Below are 1,445 nucleotides of genomic sequence, written 5' to 3' on the forward strand. Positions count from 1 at the left end.
TTAGTGAGCATCAACTCAGCAAGCAGAAACAGTTCTGTTCTGCTTTGAATTTCTCCTTTCACCCCAAGGCACCTGCTGTAAAAAAACACACATTGAGACCTGGAAACCCACATTCTTCAAAATTAAGGTGCCTTAACAGCAATGTGGGTCTGATCCTTGTTAAAGATCGGCTGAAAGATTTCTGTTGTCTTCATGGCATGAGATCAAGCTCCTAGAGAAGCAGGCTTCCCTCCTTTTTTTTTTAAGCAGCRAGTTCTGTTTAGGTCCTGCATAGGGGCATGTGCAGAGGCCAACTGCAAATCAAGCTGGATATGAAGGACTGATGTTGTCATCATCTGTTCTAAAATTGTTTAAAGCTTCATACTTTGCTAGTAATATTCTGTAATTTGGTTCATTCCACTCTTCGGAGAAGATGCTGATGTTCTTGACAGGCATAATGAAAGTTTGTTGGAGAACAGTGTAATGGTGAATGCCATAGAGGGTAAATGCCGTTCCAGACACACTGCTGGATCTTTGCAAAGCTTTGGACATATTGTTACAGCTTTCTGCACCTCAGACTCTGTGCCAAATGGACTTGGTAGTAATGGCTGATCTCATGCTTACTTGTTGTTGTTGTTGTTGCTGCTGGTAAATCTCAGTAAACATGGTTCTGCCCACCCTGAGAGTGACTTAGACACCCTGTGTGTAAAACAATCCTGCAATTACCTTACCAGAAAGACTTAGTGATTCTGCTCTTTGAAATGGAGATATGAGAAGAGGTATGAGAGTTACCTTGAGAGCAGAGATGAGCCTTCTGCTCCTCCAGGGAAATGGAGGTGGAATTTGATTAGTCCTAAGCATTCAGTAACTTTCTGTCCAAATGCTCTGCTTATGTTTGACTCCTGGCAGCACATCACTCCCAAGAGCCTCCCAGTCATCTGTCATCCCCAGGGGAACAGATGCCAATGAGACCCAGGCTCACAAGCTAGAAGCAGAGAAYATACTTTAATTTTCAACCTTGCCTCCAGGTACCAGTTAGGATTAGTATGACTGAATACAGAAAGGTGAGACAGGGATCAGATTAGACTGGGTCTGGAGATTTAGAAAATGAATTGATTAAGCAAAGGTAAAGGCAAGTGTACAAATTGATCTAGAAGAGAATGGAAAATGGGACTTGAAAAGATGCTGACAGAGAAGAAAGATAGCAAATAGCTTAACTGCTCCCTTTAATGACTTAACTCAAGTGACAAATCTGTGTGAGGTGGCACTGTACATTTCTGCCTTGCTGATTACCCATGTTTTGAGATGGTGTGGCAGAATTTCCGTCATTTTTTCCATTCTCTTTTTAAAACATGTGGGAAAGTACATATGCAAACATAACACTGGTGGGGAAAAAAAAAAAAAAAACACCAGTGCAAGGATTGTTTGTCCATTTCAGCTCAAACAGCAAATGACGAATCAGAAAA

This window comes from Rhea americana, unplaced genomic scaffold, assembly GCF_003343005.1.
Source record: "Rhea americana isolate MKP2758 unplaced genomic scaffold, rheAme1 scaffold_320, whole genome shotgun sequence".
In the NCBI taxonomy this organism is placed as follows: domain Eukaryota; kingdom Metazoa; phylum Chordata; class Aves; order Rheiformes; family Rheidae; genus Rhea; species Rhea americana.